Source organism: Hylobates moloch, unplaced genomic scaffold (genome assembly GCF_009828535.3).
Source record: "Hylobates moloch isolate HMO894 unplaced genomic scaffold, HMol_V3 SCAFFOLD_13, whole genome shotgun sequence".
Classification (NCBI taxonomy): domain Eukaryota; kingdom Metazoa; phylum Chordata; class Mammalia; order Primates; family Hylobatidae; genus Hylobates; species Hylobates moloch.
The window spans coordinates 84,776,303-84,802,295 of NW_026652288.1; the positions used below are offsets into that span (position 1 = coordinate 84,776,303).

The window sequence follows — 25,993 nt, forward strand, 5'->3', positions numbered from 1 at the left end:
AGACTCCGTCTCAAAAAAAAAAAAAAAAAAAAAGAAAGAAATCAAGCAAGATATTTGAGAACACACACACACACACACACACACACACATCCCTTTGATTTTTAAACAAATTTTATCTATGTACTCATAGCATGTACTAAAAAAGTTGATTTTGAAGATAGAGGATTTTTTTTCTCTTACATAAACATGAGCTGGATGTCTACTGTATTTCAGGCACTTGGCTAGTCACTCTATAGTTTTTAATGACGTTCTGTTTTATCTTGAGAGCATTCTTTTTCTATAAAGAAGAAATGAAAATAAAGATTTCACAAAAGGGATTTCCATGATCACAGGTTTTCAGGAGGTACAAAGTGGATCCCCTCACAGATCTTTTTACATCCTGCTAGTTTCAGCTTCGGGAAGAGGTTGCCTCAGTCTGGGCCATTTCTGCCTAAATGTTTGCTTTCTTACTCTCAGTGGTCAAGTTCAAAGGATTCCGTCTCTCTCCTTCTCAGCCCCTATGCATTCACACATGCACACAAATTATTTTATCCATTTGGTTACAAACTGAGATTAGGTTAGTTACTTTCCTAGTAAGCAAATGTCCTTTTCTTAATCTTTTTTATTAAGTCTATCTGATGTAAAGCATCAGGACTAAGTTGGAGTGTTAAGGATCAAAATGTTGGAACCGTTAAGTTTTCTAATTTATGTTGTATTATTAATTAGTGGGATCTATTTTACATAATTGCAGTGATTGTCTTCTGCTGTCAATGAACTAGTTCCATCAGATCTATCAGGATCGTCAGTGATACTGGCTGCCTATTCTGAAAATTGATCAGCCTTAGAGCTAGTCACATTTTTCTTCTATCTTTTTCCTGCATTGACTATAATATGCTTTTCCATCCATCCACTTCTTGATCTTATTCGTTCCAAAAACGGAACAAGATCAGTCAGTTGTAGTACAAGGGAATAACAAACTTTTTACTTTGAGAATCAGATATGTCAATTTCCTGTGGATTCATTTGACTTCCCTACACTCATGCTATAGAAAAGTTGGTAATGATCACATTTAGTAGAGTGCAGTGTAAGTTAAACATGGAAAGGTTGAGAAATGTTTGCATGCTTCTCTCTTTCACGTTCCTGTTTAATGTCAATGAAATCAAGATTCAAGTGGCAGACATGGTCCTTTGAGATTTGCAATTTGAAAATCCTAATCCATGCTTTAGAAATTAAGCAAGATATTTCAGAATTTCATGTAAAACCATTAATTCCATAATCTCATAAGAGTGATTTACAAGAGAACATTTAAATTAAAACACATTTTAAAATAGATTATTTATGCAAAATGTATCGAATCAATTAAATATTGTACTCACTTAAAATTTTTTCCAATGGATATTTCTAGCTAATGAGAGAGAAAGTAAAGTTGCTGGGCAATTCAGGTACCAAAAACAGATGATGAACACCCTCACTCTACTGTCCCCATCCTGGGAAACTGTCATTGAATGGATAGGTAATTTTATTTTTGCAAATTGTAGATGCTTATATAACCAGTGTAATGTTTAATTTTATGTAGCAACTAGGCTAATACATGGTATCAAATGTTTGGTCAAGTATTATTTTAGATGTTTCTGTGAAGGCGTTTTTAAGATGAGATTGAGATATAAATTAGTAGGCTTTGAATAAAGCTGATCACCATCCATAATGTGGGTAAGCCTCATCCAATCCATTGCAAGCTTTAATAGGGAAAGACTGACCTTCCCAGAAAAGAGGTAATTCAACCAGCAGACTGCCTTTGGACTCAAACTGTGTTCTTCCCTGGGTCTTTAGCCTGCTAGCCACCCTGCAGATTTTTGACTTGCCAAACATTCACAATTGTGTGAGTCAACTCTTTAAAATAAACCAGTCTAGCTCTCTTCATACATAAGCACGCGCACACACACACACACACACCCCTACACATACATCCTATATGTTCTGTTTCTCGGAGAACCCTGTTTTATACATACAGATTTAGATAACTGAAATAAACCAATGTAATATGGTTGCAGTTTTAAAATTCTAGAATAATTTAGTCAGTCCTTAGGGTTTAACTAATAATATGAAAAATGGATATTGAAATTTTTAGAAATTACAGTGTTCATTATTATCTTTATTTCATTAAAAATTTTCAGATATTATTTTTAATGTGGTAATATTAAGTCTGAAAGCATGGAATTTGAAATTATATTCTATGTATCTAACAAATAATTCAAATATATTATTAAAAATGCTTAATCATTTTCTTCAACTTATTCAGTTTGTGGCATCAAAATGTAGTCAACTCCCCAAGCAAAAATTCACTTTCCAGATTTCACAAAATATCATTCTTATCTATAAAAAAAATGGTATTGAAGTTCTCTTTCCTTTCATTATAACTGGAGAAAATATATTAAATTTTATATGCCTGATTTGGGAAATCAGTTTCTGTCTTCAGTAACTGATTGTGTGTTATATCTGGGTCTTTTACAAATGAAGTGCACTTCTATTGCTTAAAAATTGCTTTCCTGTGCAACATGATGTAGTAATGAATTAAATCCAAATGAGCCTTATATTCACAATGTCATAATATGTAACTCGTCCCCTGTGGAACTTTTTTATTATCTAATACAAGGCAAGCTAATGTCTTCCTCTCATGGCTCGCTTCTCAGAAGGGTATGCAGCTTTCAGTATTAGAAATAAAGAAAGAAAACTATGATTTGAGATCAAATTACCTTTTTATAAACTCTCTAAATCACAGAGAGCACCTTAACATGTCCTGAATTATGCAAATCTAATTCTGATAGAACAAGAAACAAAAGAAGTAGTTCCAATTCTATGGAGTACATTTGTATCTGTGAGAATAAAATGAAACTGAACATTTTTCTTTGAACAGAAATGTGTGCAGGTGATTTTACCTTCAATAAAAATAAAACAAGTGTGGGCGTTTTCTCTCTATTTCTTTAGTTGGTTTCATCATATTAACTCTATTCTGTAGGGAACAACTTGTAAGATCAGCTTGTACCAATATTGTAGTTCAAGCTGCTACATAGATTTAAAAGCTCTAATTTATTAGCCTGATAATTTTTGTAATTTGATGAAACACATCAGATATTCCCGTATTATAACTTCCTTAGGCTTATCTGAAAGGTATATTTTAATTAAACTGGATATTTCAAAATATGTCTTGCTATTTCATATGGGCAAAGAGCAAAGATAGACAAATATTTATTTTATTCCATTGGGACAGCCAAGAAAAATTGTGTCAGGTTTTTATAAGCTGTTATTTCTTGTGGTTCCTGAAGGTTTTTCTCTTGTGGGTGGCCTGGGCAGATTTTTTTTCTTTATCCTGTTTGTGCCGTAGCTAGATCTGAGTCAATTGCTGCTGGGTATAACATGTGGTCCAGATCTAAGCCTTCCCCCCACTTTCTTATTTTAAGTAGAGAGCAGATTCCTATAAGATCTGTTTTTGATGGTTTAATTTTTAAAATTATATTTCAATCAAATAATTAAAATCGCATACAAACATAAGCAAATCGTCTATGTAGAACAGTGCAAGGGAGTTAGAAGCAAGGTCAAAGCTATAAACTGTTATGGGGGAAAGTAGACACCTCAGCTTTCTAATTTAATGATTTATGCTGTTCTTAATCAAATTTATATTCCAATTTAAAAGTAACACCTGATAGCCTATCATCGCAAGATGCATTAAAGGTCTCTTTTAATGCCAGAGTATTTATTCATGTTAACAAATATTTATTGAGGGCCTATTGAGTGATGGGTACTAAGCTAGGTACTACAGACAAAGCAGTGAATAAAATATACAAGATACCTACATTTATGGTATTTATGTTCCCATTGGCCAAACCTAGACAATAGGAACATACTTGTTTATATAAACAAAATATAATGACACAAAATTACACATTGTAGTAGGAATGAAGGAAGGAAAGAAAGAAGGGAGGGAGGGAAAGAAAGAGGGAAGGAATATAGTTTACAAAGGTATCTAGGTGATTATTTGGGATGCAGTGGTCAGGGTCAGTTCAACTTCAAACGAACACTTACTGGGCTCTGTGATGGCGGATCAGCCCCTCTTTGCCTCTTCAGAGATTCTAGCATTACCCAGCAACTAACTGGTTGGCAGAGCCTGCCTCACCTCTTAACTTTGCGGAATGCCATAGAGCTGTTTCTTTACTAATTTATTTGGGTTTGGCCATCATATTTACAAACAATAACAAAACAAACAAACCCACTTGTAAAGAGCAAGTCGACAGAAAGGGCAGGGGAGGAGCTTATGGTGCTACGTTCTCCCCTATTGCTGATTTTTATTCATTTGTAACATTCCGTGTGGAATTTTACTTTTCCAAACAAGCGTCACTGCTCCATTCCTACCTCTCTCATTAAAAATATTAAAAGAACAGTAATTTATTTAAAGTTCTACTTTTCTTCTCAAAATAGCCTCACTTCTAAGGATTGCCTCATCACTTTCAGTTTTTGTGTTCTGGGGCATTTTTCCCATAAATTTCACATTACATATAGAACTCATATGGTATGAATAATAAGAGAAATATATTTCTGATTCTTCAGTCCTATTCTAAAAGAACCAAGTTAAGGATGATACGTTAATCCTGGATTCTTGATTTCTTCATTTCATTTTAATCAGTTGCAATCATTTAAATTAGTTGAACTTTGCTAATTATATACAATTATGATATGATGACCAGTGGTGTATGTTAACTTTTTAAAAATACAGGCCATATTAGTGAGGAAAATTCATTTACAGACATGGAAATTAAACAAAGATGTTAACATCAATTTTCCTAACATCAATTTTTACTGCAATTTCAGCTCTTCATATGTATAGGGACAGGGTTTTGGGAAGGCATTCTGCTGTAGCCTTTTCAGTTGCCCTTTTGACAACTTATGGCCAAAGAGGGAAGAAGTTGGGGCCAGAGGATTTGACAACACTCTGTGTGTTCTCAGAATTGACAGAGTGGTACTTCTGTGGTAATCATGAAAGCAGAAAAGATAATGATTGCTGATAGTAATTTTCATTTCAGAAATAAAATTATTTTTCTATTTGGGAATCAGAGCAAACTAAGTAACAAACAGTACTGATATTACTACAATAACCTATAAGCAGAAAGATAAATTTGGGGATTGTGGAAAATGTCACTTAGAAAATAATTTGCTGATTGGTTCGAGAAAAAAGATGTGAAAATAACACAGGATGACCAAAAACGTTTAGTAAATCTAGGTAACAATTTGGGGTCAAAGAAACAAGATAATGACAAGAGAAAGAAAATTAAAGTTGTTTTTATTTTTCAGCCTGATGGTTCCAGAGGGTTGCTGGAATTAGTGCACCTTGGTTAGAAAGTAATCTAGGACCACAACATTACTCTAGTGTCTAGTTTAGAAAATTCTTAGAAGAAGGGAAGAAAAAAGCCTACACTGTAAGCTAATGGGAGAGAGAGTCAACAACAGTGCAGTTGAGAAATGACCATTCAGCTATTCAAATCTGAGAGGCCACCTCCCATATCCTGTGTGGGGCTATGTCCAGGTGCAGGGTAAGAAGGTGATTCTTTGCTCTAGGGAGTAGTTATCCAACCTAAGTCTGGGTCTGGAAAATGAAGTAATAATGTGGATTGGAATCTAAAAAGAGCTACAACACTTAGCAGAAAATCAAACACACTTCTAGATCTCCCTTGACCTTGGAAAGTTGCCCAGGACTTTCCAGAATCTGTACTTAAGCTGTACACTCAGTGTTTAATAGAGGTCACACAGAATTTTTTTGTGTATTAATATAACTGTCATAGGAGTATTTATGTTTAGTGTTTCTGAAATTCTACAGAGTTCTGGGAAATAGGAATATGCACCTAGAACTGTTGTTGAAATACCAACTCAAGAGCTACAATGGTAACCTAGATATCAACTTAGGATCTTTTTCAGATAGCTACCAACAAAATTTTTAGGAAAATAAAATAAATAAAATTTAAAAAATGGTTTTCATTTGCTCCTGAGTTAGTTGTACCCTAAAGCAACGCTCAGACTTCAGTGGTGGTCTACACATGCCCTTAGCACAGCTCACTTCCTAGGACATTTAGACTTAGTTTTTTCTTGACTGAATGCTGCTGCCTTCTCTAGTCAGACAGTCAGGAAAGGGAAAATTAGGGTCATTCCACCTATATTCATATTCCCTGTAGTGCCAGTACTATATTTCGGTACGGGCATTTCATGTTCTTGTGAAGATTTGAAATCAGGGGAATTTATATCACAGCAACACAACCAATTTGGAAATAGACTTGAAATTGGTCTGCCTGGGATCAAATCCCAACTCCATTACATCCAGCTAATGTAGTGGATGATCTTGAAAAATATTCTTAAATTTACAATGACATAGTTTCCTCATTTTTAAGATGCAGCTAATAATGATCCCATCTTCAAATAAATGCATAAATACATAAATAAGATTTAGATGAGAACCTGACACATACTAAACAATATTACCTGCTGTTTATGATTACACTATTTTTGTTAATAAAAGGTCTTCAGCCATTCTCCATTGGTGATTTCTCGTTGACCACCATCCTTAGTAGGTGGGCTTCTTGGAGTGTTGCCCAGCCCATGTCTCTTCTTGGTGTCTCCCGCCTCCTCTCAACTTTACATTCTTTTCCCCAAATTCTTGCTAATATATTTTTTCCTGTCTCTTCCAAGTCATACTTTTAGGGTCTCCTGCTCCATATTCCAAGTATTTTCCTGAATAAAGTTCTCTCTCTAAAAATTTTAATGACAACTAAGATAATACTTTTTTAACCAAGTACATAATCATGTTTGTAAAGTAAATTTTTATTCTGCTTTATAAGTAAATCCAAATACTTTGGGTCCCAACACATATTTAGGGGCAATTCAGCCAGCCTACTGAGTTATACTCCTCTCTCATGACATTAGCTAGATAGTTCCTATCTGGCATTAGGTAGATAAGAAGCAGAAGCCCATTCTTCTTGATTCATACTATAAAGGCACATAAACATCCAGATGGTACATAGACATGGCAATTTCCAGTTACAGAATTATTAATAATTTAGTTTAATTAAAACGTATTAATGCTTCTCTGTACATGGAATTCTTTTTTTTTTTTTTTTTTGAGACGGAGTCTTGCTCTGTCGCCCAGGCTGGAGTGCAGTGGCGCAATCTCGGCTCACTGCAAGCTCCGCCTCCTGGGTTCATGCCATTCTCCTGCCTCAGCCTCTCCGAGTAGCTGGGACTACAGGCGCCCGCCACCACGCCCGACTAATTTTTTTTTGTACTTTTTAGTAGAGACGGGGTTTCACCGTGGTCTCGATCTCCTGACCTCGTGATCCACCCGCCTCGGCCTCCCAAAGTGCTGGGATTACAAGCGTGAGCCACCGCGCCCGGCCACATGGCATTCTATTACATGTAAAATTTAGTTAATACAAAGATGGATAGATCTTTTAGGAACATACACTCATATGAGAGTTACATAAATGTCTGCATAACTGTAATACAGGCGTAATGACATCAGTGCAAAGACTGTAGAAGAGAAAGAAATAAATTCTGGTAGGGTAGGGTCTGTTATGCTTTCCAGAAAAGATGGACATTGAAAGCTATGAAGGCTTTAGATAAATTAATATATAGATATGAGACATGACTTCCAGAAAGGTTGAACAAAGGCATGGAGGTAAGAAAGCACAGAAGAGTAAATTAGGGTTGTTGTGAGTGTGCCTATTTTGACAAGAGATTAGTTTGTAATATCAGCTTTCTGAAGTAGATTAGGATAATTTCATGGAAATTTTTGGAGAAAAGTTGATGGCTAGAATTTGGTTCTGAATACCATGAGAAATCAGCAAAAGATTCTGAGTAGGAAAATTATAAGATCAGACAGGGTCACTCTCTAAATGATAGATTAGAGACTGAAAACAAGAAAGATGTTGCAGAGCTGGTTACAGGTGTCCCTTCAATAGTAGCCACTTCGTAAATATTTATCAAATATATGGTCAGTGAGGTATGTGCTGGTAGAGCATCTGTGCAGAGGTGTAGACAGAAAGATAGATGCCAAAATGAGAGGCACAGTACACAAAATTGCTTTTAGATTTTCATCAAAATCACCTGCCCAATTTTGATTAAAACTAAAATTCTTGGGTTTTAGAATAACAGCATATATGTCAGTTTTTCTTGCTAAGATTCTATCAATGTCTTTGAAAGATGCCATATTTTACCAAGCTACCCAGCTAACAAGTTAGCTTGCCATAATTTCTTGGATAGTTGCGGGGGTCTCATGACTTCATGCAGAAGTCATGAGACCCCCGGGTCAAAGATGAGAGAGAGTTTATCACAGAAGAGCAAGCAGCGTAAGAATTATGCTTGCAGTAGCGTTTTGATCCCCATTTCCCACAAGTGATGAAAAGAGGCTAGTTGGACCCTGAACATGCAGTGGTTGTATAACAGGAGAGGAAACTTGAGCTTAAGGATCCCCAGTTTTTATGCTGGACAATAAGCATGCCTGCCTATTGCCCTTGAGGGAGATACTATATTCATCTTTTCAAAATTGTAAACAAACCCAAAGTTTTCTCTGGAGAAAACACTGTCTCTGTTTTTCAAGGCTGTTTGTTACATTCACAGTCTTGGAAAGATAGTCTTGAAGAAAGGTAGTTTGTGCCTCTGTTCACAGGATGTGCAAAAAAGTGAAAGAGAGTCTCACATAGAATGAAGTGTTATTTTGTCTCATTTGTCAGGTCTTAGTAATTTACTTAAATGTATTTAATATCTGCTTCATACAAGTACCATTTGTTAGGAAGTAGGAGTGGAGGTATCGGAGGAATATAGCACAGTCTCTGGTTTCAAAGAGCTGAAAGCCTTAGTGAAGGATAGAGAGGAAAATATACCTCCATAGTGGAAGCTGACAGTCATAATTGTACTAATGCAGATATAGACAAAATGCCCTCTGGAGAAAGACAACAATTCTCATTGGAGGACTATTAAATCACATGGATATGGCAGTATTGATTGTTAACACTTGGATTTAGCATTACGGCAAAAATAACTCTAATAAATCAAACCCAGCCTGAGAAAAAACCTGAGACCATCTGGCAGGGATAGAGAATACTAATAGATGGAATTAGGATTTCTGCTATAAGGTACCCACTTTAGGCTGTGGGGAATGTGTATTATCAGGCTAAAGTGAATCTATTATATCTTTTATTGTCCTAAATGCATAATTATTTTCTAAATGTACGCTAACCATATAAGTGTTTTACTTTTCTTAGAGTTACTTAGAGCACTGCAAAACTAGCTATTCCTTAGGATACTCTGATGAGGCATTACTAATCACCAGGTGGCAATTAAAAACTGTGAGGCAGACTATTAAAACTAAATGGATATTCTAGGACATGCTCTAGAACCTAAACCTTTTAGCCATGGTTCAAATGTCACAGTAATACATTGGGACTTAGAAAATCTTAGAGTGAAAATTATGCCTACAATACGAAGATTGAGACATTATTTATTACATAGTGCTTGTTTGTGGAACGAGAGGCTTAGATTCATTACAGTGTATAAGCAAGGAGAAAAGTTTCTAAGGTGACATGTATTGGCTATAGTAATTCATTTTGGACAAAGCAGATCACAAAAGAAAACTTTATAGTTTTGTTTTCTCTTTACGAATTACATTACTGGTTTAACTAATCTGGGTCCTTTCCTAGATATGTGTGGTAAACTAAAATAAATATCTGAAACTGAAGCACTTATAAACTTGGTTTTAAATGAACAATAAAGGTATTAAAATGTCACAGACTAAAGGATAAAATATGCCTATCAACCTACTTAACCTGTCATATTTTTTACATATTAGACTTATATTTTCAGAAATAAATACTATTTCTTCATAGTTCTTAAAATTACCTCCGACTCCTAGATATAGAATTTTTGCTTCTGAGAGTAGAGCTTGCCTTGTCTGTCATAGGCCTAGCAAACAGATGAAAATAACTTATTTATTTATTGTGAGCATTGATTTATTATGCTTGTGATTTTTTTTTTTCAATCAAACTCCATTATTGACGTCACAAAGGTTAGGTACAGTTTCTTGACATGTTGCCATCAAAATCTCTTTGAGGCACATGACAATTAGCATATATAAAAACTTTATTTTATTTTTTAATATAAGACACTAATAAAATACCTTTACAAGTCACATTTAAAACTCTGAACATTTGCAAATAGCAGATAACGTGTATCCTAATAATACTTTCTCACCTAATTTACAAGTATAATGTTTGTGTAAAAGAGAATGCTATTAAGCAGCAAATGTAAATTTATTCTATATTTTGATGGGTTAAGAAGCCACTTAGAAAGTATTTGCTAGGCATATGGGTTGTGAAACTCTCCAGGCCATTAGATGAGGAGGAAGTAATGAATGATATTTCTGCTTGGATAGGATATTTCCTTATTTTGCTTCTCTCAAGTCAGATTTAAAAATTTCGTCAGATGAGATCAGGCGCGTTCAGGGGACAAAAGAGAATTTTAGACCAATATCCCTGATGAACATCGATGCAAAAATCCTCAATAAAATGCTGGCAAACTGAATCCAGCAGCACATCAAAAAGCTTATCCACCACGATCAAGTGGGCTTCATCCCTGGGATGCAAGGCTGGTTCAACATACGCAAATCAATCAACGTAATCCATCATATAAACAGAACCAAAGACAAAAACCACATGTTTATCTCAATAGATGCAGAAAAGGCCTTTGACAAAATTCAACAGCCCTTCATGCTAAAAACTCTCAATAAACTAGTTATTGATGGGATGTATCTCAAACTAATAAGAGCTATTCATGACAAACCCACAGCCAATATCATACTGAATGGGCAAAAACTGGAAGCATTCCCTTTGAAAACTGGCACAAGACAGGGATGCCCCCTCTCACCACTCCTATTCAACATAGTGTTGGAAGTTCTGGCCAGGGCAATCAAGCAAGAGAAAGAAATAGAGGATATTCAATTAGGAAAAGAGGAAGTCAAATTGTCCCTGTTTGCAGATGACATGATTGTATATTTAGAAAACCCCATTGTCTCAGCCCAAAATCTCCTTAAGCTGATAAGCAAATTCAGCAAAGTCTCAGGATACAAAATCAATGTGCAAAAAACATAAGCATTCCTGTACACCAATAACAGACAAACAGAGAGCCAAATCATGAGTGAATTCCCATTCACAATTGCTTCAAAGAGAATCAAATACTTAGGAATCCAACTTACAAGGGATGTGAAGGACCTCTTCAAGGAGAACTACAAACCACTGCTTAACGAAATAAAAGAGGACACAAACAAATGGAAGAACATTCCGTACTTGTGGATAGGAAGAATCAATATCGTGAAAATGGCCATACTGCCCAAGGTAATTTATGGATTCCATGCCATCCCCATCAAGCTACCAATGACTTTCTTCACAGAATTGGGAAAAAAAAAAAAAAAAAGCAACTTTAAAGTTCATATGGAACCAAAAAAGAGCCCACATTGCCAAGACAACCCTAAGCCAAAACAACAAAGCTGGAGGCATCACACTACTGACTTCAAACTATACTACAAGGCTACAGTAACCAAAACAGCATGGTCCTGGTACCAAAACAGAGATATAGACCAATGGAACAGAATAGGGCCCTCGGAAATAACACCACACATCTACAACCATCTGGTATTTGACAAACCTGACAAAAACAAGAAGTGGGGAAAGGATTCCCTATTTAATGAATGGTGCTGGGAAAACTGGCTAGTCATATGCAGAAAGCTGAAACTGAATCCCTTCCTTACACCTTGTACAAAAATTAATTCAAGATGAATTAAAGACTTAAATGTTAGACCTAAAACCATAAAAACCCTAGAAGAAAACCTAGGCAATACCATTCAGGACATAGGCATGGGCAAGGACTTCATGACTAAAACACCAAAAGCAATGGCAACAAAAGCCAAAATTGACAAATGGGATCTAATTAAACTAAAGAGCTTCTGCATAGCAAAAGAAACCACAGTCAGAGTGAACAGGCAACCTACAGAGTGGGAGAAAATTTTTACAATCTACCCATCTGACAAAGGGCTAATATCCAGCATCTAGAAAGAACTTAAACAAATTTACCAGAAAAAATCAAACAACCTCATCAGAAAGTGGGCAAAGGATATGAAGAGACACTTCTCAAAAGAAGACATTTATGCAGCCAACAGACACAGGAAAAAATGCTCATCATCACTGGCCATCAGAGAAATGCAAATCAAAACCACAATGAGATATCATGTCACACCAGTTAGAATGGCGATCATTAAAAAGTCAGGAAACAACAGGTGCTGGAGAGGATGTGGAGAAATAGGAACATTTTACACTGTTGGTGGTACTGTAAACTAGTTCAACCATTGTGGAAGACAGTGTGGCAATTTCTCAAGGATCTAGAATTAGAAATACCATTTGACCCAGCAATCTCATTACTGGATATATACTCAAAGGATTATAAATCATGCTGCTATAAGACCCATGCACACGTATGTTTACAGCGGCACTATTCACAATAGCAAAGACTTGGAAGCAGCCCAAATGTCTGTCAATGATAGACTGGATTAAGAAAATGTGGCACATATACACCATGGAATACTATGCAGCCATAAAAAAAGGATGAGTTCATGTCCTTTGTGGGGACATGGATGAAGCTAGAAACCATCATTTTGAGCAAACTATTGCAAGGACAGAAAACCAAACACCGCATGTTCTCACTCATAGCTGGGAACTGAACAATGAGAACACTTGGAAACAGGATGGGGAACATTGCACACTGGGGCCTGTTGTAGGGTAGGAGGAGGGCGGTCATTAGGAGATATACCTAATGTAAATGACGAGTTAATGGGTGCAGCACACCAACATGGCACATGTATACATATGTAACAAACCTGCCCGTTGTACACATGTACCCTAGAACTTAATGTATAATAATAATAATAAAACGAATTTCATCATTCTGAATAGCTCAAAATGTTCCTCGAAGTCTCGATCGTAGCAATAGACAGATCACAGAACTAAATTGAGTTGCCTGATTGTTGTGTATCAATAAGGAGTATGCTAGTGGGGCTTTGGATCATCAAAAAAATAATTAAATAAAGCATAAAAATAAATAAAATAAAACTGGCCTTGGGAAAAACTATAAATTATCACTTTGTAATCACCAAATGATGTGCTTTAATGAGAAAAGCAGGCAGGAGGTGGTAAACAAACCATTAAATTGTCAAAAGACCAGTCAGCACATGTTATAGTGGTGCCACACACAAGAGAACAATAACTTATTCGGTTGTCTCTTTTATTCAATAGTCTATAATGTCTAAATCACAGTTTCTAATGCATTTTTAAAAATCCAAGTTATAAAAATCTGCAATAGAGTTCTGGATCAGTAAGCACTGTCAGGATAGATTATAGTTCTGCACAGTCTCTGCTGTAACAATATCATGATGAATGGAGAATGACACCAGCTGCCCATTTATCTCCTAAGATTACTGCTTTGATGATATTGATTATTTCTGGGGCTTCTTAGACTCAAAATTATAGCTGTGGTACTCAAATATCTGTTTTACAAAGTATGTTCTTAATATAGTCCATTTTTTTCCCCTTTGGCTAAGATGTGCTGGTCATCAGGTAGCAAAAAATTAAATCGTTGCTTATTATAACGTGAGGATTTTCACAATTAAAATATATTAACTTTGTTTCATTTACAGAATAAACCCAAATTCTTAAATTGTATTTATACATTTTTTTCCAGTGGACATTATTGACCATATGCTTACAGTGCAATAAATATTGAGGCACAGGAAATTTTAAAATACCTAAATGAGATTTACACATTTCAAAAAGCTCAGAAACTGTTAGGAAGTAGGGATGAGAAATAATAAATAATAATATTCAGTGAAATGATGAAGTTTGAATAAAGTGTCATATAACCAAACAGTATAAAAACATCTAAGTAGAAACTAATCAAAAAGCTTTGATGAACAGGGGTGAATTTACAGAAGGATAATAAAAATTTGAATTAGTTTTTAAGGATTATTCCAGCTAGAGGCAGGTACAAATAATATTCCAGGTATATGCTCTAAAGGTACAGAGTTATTTGTAATATTTGGAAATGGCCTTTAGTTCTACATGGCAGGACTATAGGATGTAGAGGCAAGGTTATTTGAGAAAGACAAAGGAGGTGGGAAGAGAGGCAGAGACAGAGAGAGAGGGAGTGAGAAGAGGAGGTAAGGAAAGGAGAAGAGGAAGAGAAAGAAATATAAGTCGAAGTCAGATTATGAAAAGCCTTATATGACATTTAAAGATGTTTTTAGTTTGTTTGTTTATCTTTAACTTGAAGGTTGAGGAGTCACTTAGTAAGATATATATATATATATATATATATAGAATAGGAAACAGCATTGAGGATGAATTACATGAGGAAAAAGTTAAACAAGGGTGAGGGGGGTAAGGCCAGTGTTGTAGTGGTTCTAATTATTGCTTGCAATGCTATTGAAGGTTGAATCAATGCAAAACCCATGGAAATGGAAGCAACGGAATGGCTTTTGATGACATTTTAGATGTACCATCAACAGTATTTTCTGCGTTAGCAGTGGGCGAAGAAGTAAGGAGCCCACTTTTTCCTGATTGTACTTTCCTAAGACTAAGAAAAAGATGATTTTTAGATCAGATAATGCTTGTGTTCCATCTTTTCTATGTAGCCATTTAACAACCATGCTCTGGGTTCCTACTTTCAGAAAAGCCCAGTGCTATGGTGTGTAACGTAATTAAAACCCCTATTTAATGTGCTATGTTTTTCTGGCATTAAAAACATAGAAATCTATTAAAACAAATCCTCTAAAAGGTATGGGTTTGTAAATAGGGTTTGTAGAGGCATCTTGTCTTCTGTATTTAGCAGTTTACTCCTTTGGGACCTGTTATTAAAGCCAAGAACTTAATCTCTTACAAAAGGACTGTGTGTTGTTCCACTAAACTAGTGTTCATGCAGTTCTAACTGAAATGACAAGAGTGAAGGCCATTAAAAAGTAATGCTTGAAATCGATCAGAGATAATGAAATTGCACTGGCCCAAGTATTAATCAATTTTAATAATTGCATGTTACAATGGTCTTGCAATAAAAAAGCTGTTACCTTCAATTCAGCTCACTTCTGCTATGTCTAGATGATTGTAACACAACTGGTTGAAAAGTGTAGCTATTTTCAACACCTGTGCTGTATTCAGTTTTATTATTGACCCTTTTTGTCCTTTGAGAACCCCAAACAAAACTTCAGTTGTCTAATTGGTTGATAAAACTGTTCAAACCAATTCTTGTTTTGTTATTATATAGATATAATCTTAAAAAGTTAGTTTTCAAATAGAACAAGACTAATTTGGGCTAATAAGAAATCAGTCATTCAACAAATGATGTCTCGATTCACAAGTCTTTCATAAAGCTATATATGGACTCATTGAAAGAATTATTGATAAAGTCATGGACACCTCTTCTTGTTTCCCTGATGAGTCCCCCTTTTTGCATCTACCTTTTAAGTGGTATCCTACATTCTTGTGAAATGTTATTAAAAATTAACGTCTTCTGGGAGTTAATATTTTCTCTGATCCTGACTGAAGACAAGTTATAAGGTTGAATCTGTTTACATAACAAGGAATAGAAATTTACTTTATGCTTGTTTGAGGGTCTGGCCCAACGGCCATACAGATTTATGAGTGTTTTGATGATGACTGGGTCATCACTGATTACATACTTGCCACCTGACTTGTCTTAGGTTCTTTGTCTTGGGCCTTAACAAACAATAGCCATATATGCAACTAATTAAACCTTCAAGCTTACGTTACCGTTGTCCTTGGCTACTTCTTGGCCTGCAAAGTGGAGAATAAGATGTTTCACAACCAGAGCATGGGGCAAACTAATGGATAGGGAGAAAAGCAGAAACTCATTTTGGCGCCCTCCTCTGGACAGGAAAGATACAACACTTTCATTACTGGCCGTGGTTGCAGCTGTTCCTGCAGAACTTCCCTCCTGATTCAAGCTGCCTCAGGTAAGAGAGCTGAGGAACACCCCCTTTTATGAAGCTAACTGGAAATAATTGTTGCTCTTATGGGAAAAGTCCAGGAAGTTCCAACATCCAGTTAAAATTGAAACCTGCATATTCATCCACATCACACTTTTGTTTACAGATTTGGGCCAACAGGCTTCCACTATTTTAGTTAGTACCCTGGGCATCCTCCCTATGCAGGTCCTCATTCCACAGAGCACAGAGCCAAGATACCCCCAGATTCAAGATGGGTTTCTCCATATGTTTCCTCTGGCCACAGTTTGGTTGACTTTTTAATGTAATTAAAATGCATTTTTCTCCTTTTCTTTCTCAGAATAGAGGACAGTATTTGGGGGAGATTTTTTTTTTTTTTTCTTATTATACTTTAGGTTTTAGGGTACATGTGCACAATGTGCAGGTTTGTTACATATGTATCCATGTGCCATGTTGTTTTGCTGCACCCATTAACTCGTCATTTAGCATTAGGTATATCTCCTAATGCTGTCCCTCCCCCCTCCCCCCACCCCACAACAGTCCCCGGAGTGTGATGTTCCCCTTCCTGTGTCCATGAGTTCTCATTGTTCCGTTCCCACCTATGAGTGAGAACATGCGGTGTTTGGTTTTTTGTCCTTGCGATAGTTTACTGAGAATGATGTTTTCTCGTTTCATCCATGTCCCTACAAAGGACATGAACTCATCATTTTTTATGGCTGCATAGTATTCCATGGTGTATATGTGCCACATTTTGTTAATCCAGTCTATTGTTGTTGGACATTTGGGTTGGTTCCAAGTCTTTGCTATTGTGGGACAGGACAAGCTTCTACCACTTTTTACTGGTTTCAATCTTGTATCTGTGATCTCTGCATTTCTTTTTCTTTCCCGTCCTGTCCGTACTGTCACAATGGCGACACATTGTAATAGTTGAAAGGAAATAATGAAAATAATTATGCTGTCCTGAATTGATAGTTGATTAAACTCAGCTTTGTATTGTTAGGGGAGCTAGACGGTGAATAGGTGGAACATACCTTGTGAATCCCACGTTTACAAAGGATTTTCTTTTTCTGGTTATAAATAAGCCCATGCCTATACTGATGTAAACTTTTGTTCATGATTGCCTCAGGAAGGAAATAGAGGGCCATTCTGCATACTGGTTGATTGCCACTGGGCCACTGCAATCAACAGTGATAAGGGTATGTGTTGGGTTTATTTATGCACTGGAAAAGTTTTATTGTATGAGTATCCAGTAAAACCCTCCAATTTCACGTGACTGTGAACCAAGCATTGGTTTTGGCCTTGGACTTGTTTTTCTTTTAAATGCTCCTGAAAGGTGCCTTGAGACATAAAATATTAAGTATATTCATGTTTATGAATAGGTGTAATGAGACAGTAAATATTGAAAGCCAAACAAAGTTGACTAAGGGACTTCAAGAAGATAACTGATTGGCATATCATTAGGCAAGAAAGGGAGCTATGAGCAGCACTACCTGAGAATTGTTAGAATTTATCATCTAGTATTAAATTCGGTTATAAATTGGGGGTTTCCTGTTTAATGTGTCTTGCTTCTATCCGGGGTTGCAGCTTTCTCTTTATTATCTCCTCCCATGCTCTCTCTCCCCTCTGGCCTCACCGCACTCACATTTGCATTTTCCAGTTAGAGGAAAAATTTATATGAACATTGTCTCAATATGTTTTGTGCAGCGATAACATCATGCCACAGGCTGAGTAATTGATAAACAATAGAAATTTATTTATCATGGTTCTCAAGGCTGAGAAGTCCAAGATCAAGAAGCTGATATCTTGTAAGGACCTTCTTGCTTCATTATTTTATATCAGAAGGTGGACAGGCAAGAGAATGTCAGCAAGAGAAAGGCAAAAAGGGAGCCAAACTCATCTTTTTATAATGAAGCCATTCCTATGATAATGAGCCCATTTTCATGATAATGACATTAATCCATTTATGAGGGCAAAGCCCTGTGGCCTAATCACCTCTTAAAATTCGTACCTATTAATACAGTTACAATGGCAATTAAAGTTCAACATGAGTTTTAGAGGGGACATTCAAGCCATAGCAGACATCTTTTAAAAATTACCTTTAAAATTTTTTAAATAGGAAGGACAAAATCACTTGGAAAAGTCCTTAAACCAAGAGAAGACATTAGAATATGGAGATTTTTGTTGATTATAAAGTGCTCAGACTTTTGAACTAAGCAATGACTAATGCAGTTCAGGACATGTACGGATGGTGGTACTAATAGATAGCAGGGCAATGGTCCCAAGTCATAATTTCTGTCGTGAAACCTTTTTAACTTCTGAGTACGTGGCATAGTGCCTATCCACACTGGTGCTTGGGTGCTATGCCCCAATAAAAATTTGACATTGTTCTTGATATACTCATTGTCCCATATTAATTACAGAAAAATATCCAAATTTCTAATTATGGCTTCAGGTCATGACCTGGCTCCTCTATTTCGGACTTTCTGTTTCTACTATGCCTCCAGCTGGGCTACCTGCAGTTGTCTAGATGCGCCCTACTGTTTACTTTCCATGTATTCTTAGCTTAAACTGCTGCCTCTGCCTTACATCCCCTCGTCTGTATCTTTAGTGAATACATATTAATCTTTCAAGAGTCAACTTACATATTTCTTCCACTGTGAAACATTTTCAAAGCCCTTACCAATCTTCTATAAAACACAATTGACCATGTTCAATTTTGTGCTCTGACAGTATATTAGCATTAAGCACTTAAGCATTCTTGATTATCAGTTTTGTTTTCTTCAACTATATCATGTTTCTTAAGAACAAAGCTATATGTTATTCAATTTTTGTGTTTTTTCTTTTTGTCTAAAAATGTAGTATTTTTACTCACAAACGGATGGTTTTTTTCCTCTTAAGGAAAGAGAAAAGAACATCAGGGTAGCCATCTAAGATACTTTCCAAATCAGATTGCAGACCTCTGTGTTGTTTTGCCCATCTCTTGTGTTTGTATCTGTGTGGTTAAGTGGATTATCTAACTTGTTTCCACTTTATTTAAACATTTAACTTCTTCTGTTGTAGGGGTCTCTGACACTTTTCATGAGAATACTGAAGCTATTTGGGCATGATCAAATTCTACAATCTAACATATAATTAGGCAAAGTAATAATAGCAGTTTTAAGTTTCAAGTAACAGAAAATTCAGTTAACATTGGCCTAGACAAATAAAACAAGATGTTTGGAGTTAGGTGGTCACTGTTGTTGGTTCAGTTAATCATTGATGACATCACAAACCCATGCACATTGTGACATTGCCAGTTTCAACACCTTGGTTTTCATCCTTACACTTTTTACCTCAGGGTCATTAGAAAGCCACTACAGATCTAGGCATCTAAGCAGGAATAAGAGAGGAAAGGCAACTCTAGCCACATTAATCACTTTTATCAGGCAGATAAATGCTTTTCCTGAATCTTTCAATAGGCTTTCATTTTACATTTGGCATATTTTTGTCATATAGCCTTCCCTAGCTGCAAGGGAGGCTTTTCAAACTTCTTTATGGAATTCAGCAAGAAAGTAAAGAGGTAAGAAAGAGTGATGTGTTAAACAAGAATGTGCACCACACATTAGTAGGGGATTAAGAAAAGTGCTTAAATTATTATCATATATGATAGAATAAGAATATATCATATGACACATTCTAACATAGCAATATGGGTGTTTCAAGAAAGAGATATCACTATTTGGAGAGAGTGTTTTGTTCCAAAGAAACTTTATGAGATAATGTCCTCTCATATGGAACTTAAAGGTTAATAGAATTTCAATAGGCAGAAATGGGAATAGACAATATATTGGAGTAGAGACATGAGTACTAAAGTTTTGTGTTTAGGGAAGATCAATCTAGTGAGCAGTTTTCAAACATAGGTGAAGTGAGTCAGAGAAATAATAGGGAGAAATAGATCATATAGAGTAACGCTTGCTAATGGAACACTCTGTGGTGATGGAAGTGTTCTAGATCTGCATTGTTCAGTATAGCAGCCACTAGCCACATGTGGCTACTGAGCACTTGAAATATGGCTGTTGTGAAGTAAGAAATGAATTTTAAGTTTTACTTATTTTCAATTTAATTGAAATTAAATTAATGGTTTAATTTCAATTAAACTACCTGCTGGCTGGTGGTTAACATACTGGAAAGTACAGGGTGAAACATTGTGGGCCATTGTAAGTTGAGTTTGGTTTTTACTCGGAGAAGGTTCCAGAAGCTACTGGAGAGTGTTAAGCAAAGGAGTGACATGATCCAAATTAGGTTTTTACAAGATCACTGTACTACTTTGTTGAAAATAGCACTAAGTGGGAGAGAACAGGGAGCCCTACTGCACTAATCCAGATGGTAGGTAGATGGTGGTGGCTTGTACCAGGATGGTGTAAATAGGGGTGGTGCAAAGAGATTGGATCCTTTATGTGTTTTGAAGGTCAAATGAACAGGATCCTTTGATTCATTAGCTATGGAATGTGAGAGAAAATAAGTGATATAAGAATACTTCTACATTTTTTGGCCTAAGTGGCTAAAAGAATATACAGCTTTATTAAATGAGATGAGAAAGATTTAAGGAGGCACCTATTTTGTACAAGAACAGAAGCTGGTATCTGGAACCTAACAGGTTTGAGATGCCTACTAGATATCCAAGAACATATGTTAAGTGCATAGTTCAGCAGAGTCTATTTTGGAGATAAAAGTTTTAGAATTGTCAGCATATCAGTGGCGTTTAAAGTCATGAGACTAGTGGAGATTACCAAAAGAGTAAGTGTAAAGAGAAAAGAGATGAGACATAAGGACTGACTGAGACTTGAGGCATTCCATCAGTTTAATGAGGCAGAACCAGCATAGGAGACTTGAAATTGGAAGGCAATACTCCTGAATTTAGAGGAAATCCAAAACAGCCAAAATTTGGAATTCTAGGAGTATGTAGTGTTGAACTTTGTCAAAATGGCCTTGCTATACATAAAACAATGAGATCTGGCAATTGACTATTGGATTTAGCAAAGTGAATGTATGTGTATGGGAGGAGTAATTGGTGATTGCAACAAGAATAGTTTCTGGGGAGTAGGGAGGGCAAAAGCCTCATTGGAGTGGATTCAAGTGAGACTAGAAAAGTGGAATTGGAGATGGGAAGAACAGATAAAAGAGGCGATTGACTTAGGAAAAAAAGCATTAGATCTAATAAATTCTGATTATGCAGAATATGGGCTTTAATTTGATAGAGGTATAAGGGAAAAGGTACATTTTAAAGCAGACATAACTTCTTTTATTGGTTCTGGGATCAGCTGAGCTGTCTCACTCACTGCACACAGTATTGGCAATTTCACTGATTTAGAGCTATCTTGTTAACTTTATCAGCCTATCAAACTGGCATTGCAAAAGTAACCGAACAATTCCATTTTTAAAATTCAATCTTAGTTCCAAGATATATTAAAGGAAAATATGTATATTTCAAATGAACAAATGTAACTTATTTTCTGAGAAAAGATGTAAGAATTATATATGATAATGGAGAGCTTTATTGTCACCAAAAAAAGCAAAACAAAACAAAAAAACTCAAAACTTTTTTTCCCACTGTTATGCTGAGCAATTCATCAAAGAGAACGTATTTAATACATAAATTAACAATTAATGAAGTTTCCTGAGATTGACAGGTAAACACATAAATATTTGCAACAGAAATCTCAAAGATAGTCCAGATTTATCAAAACCCAAAGGGATTAAGTATTTTTCCCAAGGGCATTCAACTTGTTCAAGCTACCTTTTTTTTTTTAGAATGTTTACTAACATTCTAAAAATTGAATGTGAGTTGTTGGTCTTGTTAAAGCATCATGGTAAATGTTATGAGTATCTACTGTAGAATATATTAATATTCAGTTAATATGGGTCTGAGGGGTAAAGAAAGAGGATACTTAGGAGAATCTGCTGAAATCACCCTGAGGAACCAGGGCCATTGCTTTGAGCTTGGCCTCCTTTGAAGTAAATCTCAAGAAATGTTAGTCTGTTTGCCACTTCTCTGGGACACCATTCACAGGAGTGCTCATGTAATAAACAGATCCCCAGACATCATGACATGTCATTCAGAATAAGGTAAATACAATAAATGTTTATCATTTCTCTTCATTATCCCCCACCACCCCCCAAAGTGAAGCCTTTTAGTTTAGGTCATAGATTGTATCCCAGCCTGTGGTACCTTGGATGAGTTTGAACTGCTTTGGGAATCTGTTCCTCTCCCATAAGGTGTCCCTGTGGTAATTTCCAAAGATTCATGAACTTTACATAGCAAGTCTATGAATAGCAGAAATATTTACTTTCAGGACTGACATGGGACACCTTTGGGCATCATAAACTATGTTTACTTGGGTCATAGGAGGGCTCCTGCAGACATGCCAAGGGCAGACTTTTTCCAATTATGATGTTGACCATAGTATTAATAGAATCTGAAGAGGAAGAAATGTCCCCAGCTTTTCTTTCAGTTAAACTATCATCTTAATTATATATTTTGTGACCTCTTATCTGGAAATATTACTAGTAAGTACTCTTTACATTATTATATTTATGCTGACTATACTTAAATTTAATAATTTCAGTTAACACTATTTACTGTTCATACTGTTTTCAATATAAAATAAATATTATTAATAGCTGGGCATGGGGGTGAGTGCCTATATTCCCAACTACTCAGGATACTGAGGCAGGAGCATGGCTTGAGCTCAGGAGTTTGAGACCAGCCTGGGCAACATAGCAAGGCCCTGTCTCAACATAAATAAATGAATAAATATTATGAAAGACACGTGATATAAAATGATGGAAATAAAAACACAAAATGTTAATAATAGATGTGGTATAGTGTATTTATAGTTCATTGATTTCAATTATGTATACTTTTATGAGTTTTCCTTTACTGTTCAGTATATTTCCATTTATAATTATACAATACACATAAATAGAAATATGTTTTGTATGAAGTGTACACATCTATGAATGTTATCATCTCTTGGCTAAGTAATATAGAAGGTTGTCAAGATTTCTCTCCTGGAAGAATTACAGTGTTATTGGAAGGCAAAATATAAATACAGGAGCATCTTGGATAATAGTTTAGAAAATTAATGCTGTTAACTATATTTTATTTAAAGCATTTTTAATTGTGAAGAAAGTGCTTGAGATTAAAATTAATTTCAATCTTTCTTTAGAAAGAAAAATGTAAGGTAAAGGTTTTTAAATTCTTACATATTTGAAGAGCATGGTTGTCTAATTTTTCAACACTTGGAATAAATGATTAAATTTTCAATAATTAAAGATTAGCTACTTCAAAGAACAAAGGACCATTTGATTAGTATCATTTCTTCAATTTACCCTTTTTTCTCTTTTGTATTTTTAGTAGGCAATCCTATGGCCTGCTGAGATTTCATTTATTTGATTTTGTTCTGTATTCTCATCATTGCACAGAAGATTGGAAAAATGTCCTGCTGTATTGTTTCAGTTCATTTGAAAATTGTGCAGTAGATATAAGGGAATACAAGGAGAAATGTATTTTCAATATCAAGATTTAGATATGAGTGAATTTAACAAAGGGAAGTGTTACAAGGCTCCAGTGCATTCTTTTCATTTCAGATTCTTTATGATTTATATAGATTCATAGGATCAGAGGATGTTAGAGCTAGAAGAGACTGTAAATGCCATCAAATCCAATATTTTTACTTTGATTTTTAAATTTATTAAATTTTATTTTTATTTAAAATATTTAACTCACAAAAAATGTATATATTCAAGATGTACCACATGATGATTTGAGCTATGTATAGATTGTGTACTAATTACCAATTTTTTTTTTTTTTTTTTTGAGACAGAGTCTCATTCTGTCACCCAGGCTAGAGTGCAGGGGCAGGATGTTGTCTCCTTGCAACCCCTGCCTCCCAGATTCAAGCGATTCTCCTGTCTCAGCCCCTGGAGTAGCTGGGACTACAGGTGTGCGCCCCTATGCCTGGCTAATGTTTTTAATATTTTTAGTAGAGACAGGGTTTTGTCATATTTGCCAGACTGGTTGAATTACTGGCTTCAAGTGATCTTCCTGTCTTAGCTTCCCAAATTGCTGAGATTACAGGCATGAGCCACTATATCCTGCCACCAAAGTCAAATTAATTAACACATCGATTACTACCTATAGTTACCATTTTGTGTGAATGTGTGTGGTGAGAACACTTAAAATCTGCTTCTTATAAAATTACAAGTAAACAGTACATTATTAACTGTAGTCACTGTGGTGTACATTAGTCACCATGGTGTACAATAGATCCCTGGAGCTCATTAATCTTATAACTAGAAACTTTGTAGTCTTTGACCAACATCTCCCCATTCCCCACCCCTGTCCAGTCCTTGGCAATGGCCATTCTACACTCTGCTTTTATGAATTTGACTTGGTGGAGTCTACATAAAAGTGTAAACTGCCTGTGTTTGAGTTATTTCACTTAGCATAGATTGCACATTAAGATATGTTATTACAAATGGCAGGATTTCCTTCTTTTTAAGGCTGAATAATATTTCATTGTATATCTATACACGTGTATATGTATATATCTTACATTTCCTTTATCCATTCATCTGTTGACAGACATTTAGTTTTTTCCCATATCTTGGCTACTGTGAGTAATGCTGCACTGAATGTGAAAGTACAGATATCCCTCTGAGATACTAATTTTATTTTCTTTGAATGTATTCCCAGAATGAGAATTGTTAGATCATATAGTAGTCCTTTTTTAACTTTTTGAGGAACTTCTGTACTGTTTTCTGTACTGATTGTACCAATTTACATTCCCAGCAATAGTGTACTTTTCTCTACATCCTTGCCAACCTTGTCTCTTGTCTTAATGATAATAACTATCCTATCAGCTGTGAGGTGATTTCTTATTGTAGATAGCATTTGCATTTTCTTAGTGATTAGCGATGTTGTGTACGTTTTCATATACTTGTTGGCCGTTTTTATGTCTTTTTTGGAGAAATGTCTATTAAGCTCTCTTCCCCATTTTTAAAATCACATTGTTTGTTGTCTCATATTGGGTTGTATAAGTCCTTTATAACTTTTGTATATTATATCTTCTTATAAATTTTGGATATTAACTTCTTATCAGATATCAGATATAAGGTTTACAAATACATTTTTTTCCCATTCTGTGGGTTGCCTTTTCATTTTGTTGATTGTTTCCTTGCTATGAAGAAACTTTTTTAGTTTTATGTGGTCCCACTTGTTTATTTTTGCTTTTGTTGCCTATGCTTTTGGTGTCATATCCAAAAAGTCTTTGTCAAGACCAGTGCCACAGAACTTTTCCTTATGTTTTCTTCTAGGAGTTTATGATTTCAGTTCTTACCTTGAAGTTTTTAATCCACTTTGAGTTGACTTTGGTACGTGGTGTAAGACAAGGGTCCAATGTCAATTCTTTTGCCTGTAGATATTCAACGTTCCCAATACCATATATTGAAGAAACTATCTTTTCTCTATTGTGTATTCTTGGCACCCTTATCAAATTAGTTGAACACTAGGAGGCCAATGAGAGGGTCAGATATAATTATGTATTTGTTTCTCTTTAAGCCATCTAATTTGACACATGTATGTGTCTATTTGTGGGTTCTATTCTGTTTCACTGGTATATATGTCTGTTTTTATTTTAGTGCCACACTATTTTGATTACTGTAGCTTTGTAATATAGTTTGAAATCAGGACATGTAAAACCTCCAGCACTGTTTTGTTTTATCAAGATTACTTTGGCTATTCACTGTCTTTTATGGTTCCATACAAATTTAGGATTGTTTTTTTCTATTTCTGTGACAAATGCCATTGGAATTTTGATAGGGATTGTATTGAATCTGTCAATCACTTCGGGTAGTATGGACATTTCAACAATATTAATT

General features: G+C 35.5%; 1 protein-coding gene and 1 long non-coding RNA gene across 2 annotated transcripts in view; both read left to right on the forward strand.

Moving 5' to 3' along the window:
• NAALADL2 (N-acetylated alpha-linked acidic dipeptidase like 2) overlaps nucleotides 1-25,993 on the forward strand; it is a 959,155-nt gene that overhangs the window by 244,044 nt on the left and 689,118 nt on the right. The gene's annotated exons all lie outside the window — the stretch shown is intronic.
• Nucleotides 19,500-25,993, forward strand: part of LOC131380970 (uncharacterized) — a 62,516-nt gene continuing 56,022 nt past the window's right edge. Inside the window, exon 1 of the long non-coding RNA XR_009209331.1 lies at nucleotides 19,500-19,631. This is a non-coding gene — a long non-coding RNA (uncharacterized LOC131380970). The remainder of the gene's footprint in view (nucleotides 19,632-25,993) is intronic.